The sequence below is a fragment of the Alosa sapidissima genome, chromosome 19, assembly GCF_018492685.1.
Source record: "Alosa sapidissima isolate fAloSap1 chromosome 19, fAloSap1.pri, whole genome shotgun sequence".
Lineage (NCBI taxonomy): Eukaryota > Metazoa > Chordata > Actinopteri > Clupeiformes > Clupeidae > Alosa > Alosa sapidissima.
The window spans coordinates 1,209,172-1,217,766 of NC_055975.1; the positions used below are offsets into that span (position 1 = coordinate 1,209,172).

Below are 8,595 nucleotides of genomic sequence, written 5' to 3' on the forward strand. Positions count from 1 at the left end.
TTACACAGAAGGAAGAAAAGGTGCCTGAATGTGTACGAGTATGAATGTGTGCATCCATAAATACCGCAATTATAACTCCCCCAAACTGGTTTAACTAGTGCATGAGCATTGTCTGGAATGGTTGCTATGCGAGGGTGTGACACTCACACAGGACTGTCCATTCCTTGACCTTTAATGCCCTCATATATGCCTGCCAGCGAGCCTGACTCTAAAAGGGGCGTGAGCAGTAAACACTTGCTCTGTTTCCAGCGACAGTGCCAGGGCTGTGCCTGCCAACCATGCGGGCAGATAAGGGGGTGAGTGGGGGGAGGGAGGGGGCAGGTCAGTAAGGAGAGGTCCACAGAGAGCTGGACATAAAGGAACGCCCCCTTCCCTCTCAGGTGCCTCGGATGTTAAGGGCAGGAAAGGAGAGAGTGAGTGACAATGAGAGAGATTTGAAAAGAGAACCTCCTCTATTGAGTTGAGCTGTTGAGTGTGCATGTGTTTGTCTGCATGTGTGCGTTTTGGTGTTGTGTGCGTGAGTGTGTGTGCGTGAGTGTGTGTGTGTGGTTGGGGGGGGGGGGGGGAGCGAGTGCATTTACCCCCCTAATCCCCCCTCTCAGCAACACTCCTGCCCGGATCAACTGTAAATATGTCCAAATAATCCACCAGTGCCGCACCAAACACCCCTGTTGTTCTCAACAGCACTGGTTGGCTGCTGATTTCATTATTTGCTTTTTTATTTGTTTATCTGTTATGTCTGCCCACAAACACAACTAAGCTGTAACATGGTTCATAAGCAGTAGAGGTCCTTGTTGCTCCTGACAACAACCGAGGGGATAAGACAACTAGGTGATGACTGGAACGAGCCATTTAGCCTTTAACAACTCCAAATCCCGCTCTTTCACACACACTGTTCATTATTTCCCTGCCAATAAGACTCCCTCATAAAAAAAAAAAACTTTACTAGAAATGTAGCTGTTAGCCTCACATGCTAACATCTAGCAGAAGCCAATGCTCATTGCAGTCTGCTGGAGCTCAGTGGTCACCGCTCTGATGGGCCAGACCTGACTACCCCACACCTGGTGATAAACATGCAAGAGGGGCAAAGGGAGGGAGAGATAGCTGAGGAGAGGGAGAGATCAGAGGGATGAATGGGCATAGTCAGAGAGAAAAGAGGGAGAGATAGATGGAGAAAGAACGATTGGCAGGATGTGAGCGAGAAAGAAAGAGTGGGGAAAGGAGCGATAGGAAGCATAAGAGAGGAGAGAGATGGACAGAGAGAGGGAGGAGGAGGGGAGAGGGAGGAGGAGGGGGGGTGAAGGAGGAAGCCAGGGGGCAGAGTGGGCAGATGAGGCTGGCATCTGCATCAGCGAGTGGCACGAGTGACCGTGCAGGCGTGGGTGGTGGTTAGCTGTCATGTCCAGAAAGGCTCTGTTGTGACAGTTTTACTACACTCAGATTCACTCAGAGAGAGAGAGAGAGGGAAAGACAGAGAGGAATGGAGAGAACGAGTAGGGGGCAGAGTGAAACACAGGGTGCATGGATAGGGAGCTGTCTAGTTTCATCAGTCCTCAACTGCAGCGGTCCACACACACACAAACACACACAATCACGCACACCCTATGGTGCTGCTGCCATGCTGCTATGACATCACCAGCAGCAGACTCAGAGTCATGTCAGAGAGAGCTTAGGGCTGGGCGATATATCGGTATTACGACTACGACCGATATATTTTTGAAAACGATATGTAGTTGAGACAATATCGTAATACCGGTATTATGTCAAATAATGGGCCATTTTATCAAAGTCACTTGCTCTTCTGTGTTCAGACCATTCAGATAGCCTCAGCTCTGCTCAACTGCGCCCCTGCGTGTGCACGTTCTCCCTTGCAGCACTACAAACTTTCAAACATGACGGACACGGAGTCAGATTTTGTTTACCTTGATCAGAGGTTGGTGCTGATGCCTATTCCGTCGGCACATCAACGGCTAGACCGAGAATTCTCGATGTGAAATCAAAATTCCACTGGAGCTCCAAACGGTTTTGTACACGCAGATTTAAGTTACAACACTGTTTACAGCTCTTCGACTCACGGTAAAATCCAAACCGAACCGGTTCAAGGAACGAAAACGAAAACCGAAAACGAACGGAATTTTACGGAATTTTACGAGGAGCGGAAACGGAAACGAAAACAAAATGGTCTTCAACTGTTGTTACGGAACAGAAACGTTATTCTGAAATCCACAAAACCGGTTAATAATGTTTTTTTTCGTTCTCTATATATTTTATAAAATTTTATAAAAGCATATCCTAAATGTTCTACTCGTTTGATTGTAGGCGAACAGCCTAATAATTTGATTTCTGCAGTTTGAAAAAAAAAAAAAAACGAATAAATGGACCTTTGGTCCAAATGTGTATATTTTGTCTTGCTGTTGTAATGTAACCTATCCGTCTGCTGTCGTGGTCTTTATTGAAATATATCCTTTAGTTTATATACATTTTATGTAGTATCTTTATTCTGTGTAATATCATTGTTTTGTGAAACTGAAGTCTGTAGTAAGTTCAGTGTGGGAAAGGAAGACTGGTTTAAGTGAAAGAGCAGGCCTGGCAGAAATGGCATAGATAAGGTTTGGTGCCAGGAAATGTAAGCAAAACCTAAAGAATGGCACAACCTAAAGAATGTATGAATAACAGGATGAGAGGGCAAAGGTGAAGTACCATATATTACTTGGTCAGTTATCTGTAAACATAGAGTGTCTTGTCTGGGATCACAAGGATACAAGGAAGTTTATTGTCACATGCATATAGTTACTGGAAGTAAGAAATGCAGTGAAATTATGTCTGGTGTCAGCCTATTTGTGCATTAATGGGGGGGGGTAAAGAGTGCAGTAGAAGAGGGGTTTAGTAGATTAAGTGGCAAGGGCTGCATAAAAAAGGTGGGGGAGGATTGGGATTGGGTGGGGGGCACCAACAAGGAGCACCCAAGAGCAACCCAAGAGACTTGAAGGGGTATAAAGGCTGGACAACAGCCAGAGGATGTTATCTCACTATCTTACTTTGCTTTAACTTACTTGCTTGCTTCACTAATGCTCCGAAGTGCATTAAAGCAATCATCTGCAGTATACATCCACAGTGTGCGGACTTCTTTTGATGTTGTATTATTTCATTTGGATTTGACCCCACACTGCCACTTCGGATCTTAGGCCAGCTCGTAGCGTAGGCTACTGAAACTGATTTGGAAATTGTTTGTAGCCTATGCGTAATAGCCTATTTTGCCTGTCCACGCCTTGTCGTTTTCAAGTCGGGATTTGAAATGTTTGCGCAATTATAGCCTATTCTATGTAGAAGAGTTAAACGAGAAATTGGAGATAGGTCTTGTCAGCAACAGACAGGTTCATTTATAAACAGAGTTGGAATTATAGCGCAAGCCTTTGAAGATCTCCATATGGATGAAACTTAGGCTACAACCAGGTAAGGAGTTTAGCATGTATCCAGAAATATTTTTGATAAGAAATTATTTATAGGCATAGGTTAGGCCTACAGTAAGTCTGTAGGCTATGGGATGGATAGTCCATCTGAATGTTTTTGGATGCCGCCTGTGATTTATTATTTTTGGGCATAGCTACGTTATAGGCTAAATCAAGGGGAAATAATGAGTACGTCTATTCTAAGGTAAAGTCCACAAAAATAGACTTGATAGGCCCGCCAAACACTGCCGGAACTTTAAGAACGAACAATATTTTGCGTTCCGAACCGGTTCAGGACCGATATGTTGGTGGCGGAACGCATGCAAGAACGAAAACGTTAATCATAGGCCTACTTGAACCGTTCGGAACGGAACGTTTGAAAAATAATTTCGTTTTCAAGCCCTGGTAAAATGTCATGTTTGGTACATAGCCTAGCTAATTTAAATACACTGATGAATGCTTGCGTTTAGCGATATACAGAAGCAGATCTAAAGTCCTCAGGGAGACAACCTACACGCTGATTTTATTAAGAGGATATGCACGCGACTCGCGAGCAGTTAGGGCATCATTTTTTATGATTCCTGAAACCCCATTCAATCGTGCATAGGGATTTTTCTTACGAACCGGAACATGCAAAAATGAACGCATACAAAACGACAGTAGCGTCTATCACACTCTTGATGAGTGACTCAGTTACGTTGTTTAAGTAGCCTAATTGTTTAAAACTATTTTTGTTGTTGATAGCAACATGTCTAGGCCATCATGGTCTACATTTGCTTGTCATCTAGGCCCTATCAAACCCTTACAGGTAAAACAAATGCATTGTGTGACAAAACTGCAGGTTTTTTCAATATTGTTGTGCCCAAAATAGCCTATTGCATTGTGCAGTACAATGTAGGCCTGCGTTGTCAGTCAGGGTCAAGTTTTGGTCTTTTGTTGTTTGCACAGCTTTATCAGAGCAACTGTAGCCTATGCCTATTGTAGGCCCATGTTATTGTTTACACTTTTTTGCACAGCTCTGTTAGAGCAGTCTGAAATGAATATAATTAAAACTGGCTGTGTTGTCATAATTGTTGTGTTGAGTGAATATATGAAGCACTTCACTCTTTCTGTTTGAAATATCAATATCGTCTCGATATCGTATATCGCCAATCAGCCCCAAAATATCGGGATATCAGTTTTGGTCCATATCGCCCAGCCCTAAGAGCTCCTCCACCACCTCCGGCAACACACACACACACCTCCTTCCTCTGCCATTTTCTTTTGTCTGTAAGGAACACACCAGCACGTGCACACACACCCACACCTAAATGCAGCAACTCCTCTCTTCTCTCCCACTTGTGTTCTCTCGCCCTCTCACCAGAGTACACGATCCCTAGCCTGATGTAGTCATACTCAATTCTAGTCAGAATATGAGTCTGATACTGCTCCATTGGGACGTAATTATGGGCCGTGTTTCAACCGATAGGGGGGGGAATGCCTCTGCACTCAATTGGATAGACCTAACCAATCAGAGCAACAAAAAAGCTTACCGTGAGGTGTAGGAAGAAAACACACGAACCATCCTTCTTCTCCTATATCCCCTCCGTTTTTAAAAATAATTCTGTTGAACAGTGATATGCTACAAACATATTAAACAGCTGGGAAAGGCTGTCCCAAATCCCTCAAACAGGTGGTCAAATTAGAGATTTCAAACGAACGAGGGAATATGTCGCAATGCAACAGCGCTTTTCCCTTGATGAAAGTGAAACCACGAGTTTTCCCACATCTCAACTTTGGCCAAAGTTTTCAGAAATAATAATTTTCAGTGATACAACCTCATTAAATAATATGAATTTTCCATATGGGGTCTTAAAAGCCATGTATCCTTCTAGCCACAGAGTTCTTGTTTCAAACAAAAGCCTAATCTAAGCATGCTCAGATGACGTGATGGACCAGGCGCCGTTGCTCACCTGTCCATCATTGTAAAGCCTGATTTGATTGGTCCGCCCGATATAGGGCGAGCATACTTCCACCACAATGAAGCAATGCCAGACCGAACTTCCCGACCTCAAATGTCGTGTGCGGGACTAAGTTCGGAATGGCACCCAGGCTACACGACCCCCTTCCTAGCCCTCCCTCAGCAGTAAACACACTCACACTCCTGTAGCACATGGAGATAGACTGGGGCTAATGCATCTGTGTTTGTATGTGTGTGTGTGTGTGTCATACAGTCTATGCATAGCTGCAGTCTAATGTTTACAGCCATCTACAGTATTCCCTATTCCCACAGATAAAAAAAAAAAAAAAAAAAGACAACCTCTTCTCAGTAAAAGAGCCTCTAACTGGAACCCTGACCTCAGTTGCACCTGCTTCAGTATCTCGGCCGTCAGCTGTCCGGCCAGCTCTCTACTACTGCAGCAGTCTCGTGACCATTAGGACATTAATATGGAGACAGCATCCTCTCTCCCGCGCTCTAGTCACTCCCTCACCTCTCCTCCTCCCCTTCATCTGAGCACTCACACAGTTAGATGAGAGAGCAGATTCTTCTCTTTCTGCCACAGATCTGTTGATGCTGATTGGACGTGACGGCGAGCAGGGCCAACTGGAGAGAGGGGAAATTGCTCACTTTGAATACTGGAACCAGAGCATAATTACTGCCAGAAGGCCCAGCTGCCTCCCTCTCCCTCTCTCTCTTCTTTACCTTTACTTCTCTTTCCCCTCTTCCCCCATCTTCCCCCATTCTTCATCTATCCATCTCTCACTTATTTCCTACCTCTGAACACTCCTCCTACCTCTCTTCCTTCCTTACCTCGTTTCATTTATCTCTTTCCCCATCCCCCCCTCTATCTTTACATTTTTACCCTCAGACTCCTTTACAGTTCCATCTCTTCTTGCCTTGATGTAGTCCACCTAAAAGGACAATGCTGTATGTAGGTTTCTATATCTAAATCCAGAGTGCAATTGCAATTTACAGGCGATCAGCGAGCCTTTCAGTGAGTGCTTCACACACACACCCAGGCTCCATTTCCTCTGGTTGGTTGGCGGATAAGAGAGTAAGCTACGCTACGCCGCTCTACATTAGACAGCCCCTGGCCCTCCGCCTTCACTCCAGGCTGCACACAATACATCAGCCTCCATCTCTCCCTCCATTTCCCTCCCTCCAACTCTGACCATCTCACTCTTTCTGTCCATATCTCTCTTTTCCCTCTTGACTCTCTCCCTCCATTTCACCTCCTTTCCTCTTCTCTCCTCTTCCTCGCTCCTCTTCTTTCCCAGACAGCCCATATATCAGACTATTCTCGTCTGTCTCTCCACTGAAGGTGCGAGCGCACAGAGAGAGAGAGAGAGAGAGAGAGAGAGAGAGAGAGAGAGAGAGAGAGAGAGAGAGAGAGAGAGAGAGAGAGAAGAGAAGAAAGAAAGAAAGAAAAAAGAAAGAAAGAAAGAAGAAAGAAGACACAAAGACAGACAAAGACAAACACACACGGAGGCAAAGTGTTTTGTGAATAAAGCTTGGGGCATACACACACAGGTACAAACAAAACCAGACACACTCATACAGTCACTGAGAAGGTCCTGGGCAAATGCGTGGTTGGTGGAGAAGGTCAAGATGGCTTGTTGGACCCCCCCCAACACACACACACTGTTTCTGGTCTTCTGGACATGCACATTATCCATCTTATGCAGCACATCCCTACTATTTTTTTCAGTTCAATGTCAAGTTCAACCTGACATTTCAAATTATATACACACAGAGACAGAGAGAGAGGGAGGCCTACACAACAAGACACCGTCAGCAATTCCATGAAATCCAGCCGAGTGACCCTACTTGCCTGGGGAGCAGTGAAAGGTCAGGGGTCACAGGCTCTTCAGTGCTCCCTTTTCAGCACAAGGTCAACAGTTAACAGGCCTGACTGCATAGGGGCACCAGGGGAGGATGGGTAAAATAAAGATGTGCGTGAGAGTGCACAAGTGTGTGGGTTATGTGAGGCGCATGTGTACGAGTATGTCTGTATGTTTACTTGCTTCTATGTGTCTGTGTGCATACTATGTATGGATGTATGTGCATTTGTGTGTATGTGCTTATACAAATGAGTGAGTGGGAGTGCATACGCACATACATATTTGTGAGGTTATGTGTGTGTTTGTAGCGTGTGTGCGTTCAAGAGCACTCCACCTCTACCAGGGGTGCCTGTAAATCCAGTGGTGGGTAGTGTATATGTAAAGTTGAATTTAAACTGGAATGGACTAAGATGGCAATGGCAGAAGCTTGATTTTGTGTTCAGTAAATCCTTGTTGGTTTGATCTGAACATGTGCTTTGATTCATTGACCTGATGACTGATCTAATTATGACCCACTTTTAGTGTCTTGGCAGAGATTGACAGATTAAATTGACACCCTCAATAAGGTTCCCAAGGCCTTTGGGAATAAACCAGTCCCACAATATCACAGGCCCTCAATCATAATTCTAATTAGGCATGGGGTTCTTTTCACTATAGTCATTCTTCTAGGTATGCAAAATCCAGCTAAAGTGTTTCTTGCCAAAGAGTGCAATTTTCTTTCATCTGACAATAGAGCATGATTCCATACAAGGTCACTATAGCATTCATATAACTCCTGCCATTTATATTTGTAATTAATGTGTGTCTGTGTGTGTGCTCTCTAAAGCAGCTCCCAGGCCAGACTCAGTCTGTGCTCCTGCTGCTCATACTCAAATATGGAGGGATAAACCCCCTTCAACACACACACACACACACACACTTCCCAGCTGCCTTTACTGCCGCTTCTTCACACACACAGACAAATTAATGCACACCAGTGAACTTACATTCCCATAAACACACCAATGAACTTGTATTCAAACACACACACACACAGAGACTTCAACATACTTTCTTTACACACACAGGACAGAGCTGGGGCCTCACAGGATGGGGTTTAAGAGTGACATTAAAGGGCTTTGTTTACTCCCTTATCAGCACCCTGCAGACGGAGACAGGAGGCCAAAGGGGGACGGGTGTGTGAGTGTGTCAAAACAATCTTCTAAGCAGGATAGCCTTGTCCAAGCCCCCACGCACGCACGCACGCACGCAAGATGATCGTATGTCAGTATGGCTCCCTTTATTAATCACACGTCATGACTCCAGAGCATGAAGTCACCCACAT

The 8,595-nt window shown here is 44.9% G+C and overlaps 1 protein-coding gene across 1 annotated transcript in view; it reads right to left on the bottom strand.

The window, feature by feature from the left end:
* The window catches only part of qkia (QKI, KH domain containing, RNA binding a), a 93,441-nt gene that overhangs the window by 50,797 nt on the left and 34,049 nt on the right, over positions 1-8,595 (bottom strand). The gene's annotated exons all lie outside the window — the stretch shown is intronic.